The following is a 377-nucleotide window of genomic DNA, read 5'->3' as shown; positions in this document are numbered from 1 at the left end:
ACAGTGAGAAAATTCAAAAAACCCTTTTCTTCTCTCAACTAAAATCATCCAGACAAGGCTTTTGCACCATTGACACATTCCTGATGTTACATTTACAGACTGCACACATGCACTACATTACACGTATCTCAGAAGTGATCCTGTCATTACACACTGGCAGCTGATAATTTAACTGACTGGCAAAGCAAATCTTGATTGTCCAAAGTAAATCTAATATGTTACTTGGAGAGTAAGAAATGCATGACAGCCAGGCTGAGTATCCTTTAAAAGTAGGCATGGGATTTTTAAGCTACAGCATGTATGCATATAATACCCACTATATATATATGTGTATATATATATATATATATATATATATATATATATATATATATATG

The sequence above is a fragment of the Athene cunicularia genome, assembly GCF_003259725.1.
Source record: "Athene cunicularia isolate RWA chromosome Z unlocalized genomic scaffold, athCun1 chrZ_part2, whole genome shotgun sequence".
In the NCBI taxonomy this organism is placed as follows: domain Eukaryota; kingdom Metazoa; phylum Chordata; class Aves; order Strigiformes; family Strigidae; genus Athene; species Athene cunicularia.
Note: the sequence above shows the minus strand (reverse complement) of the source record.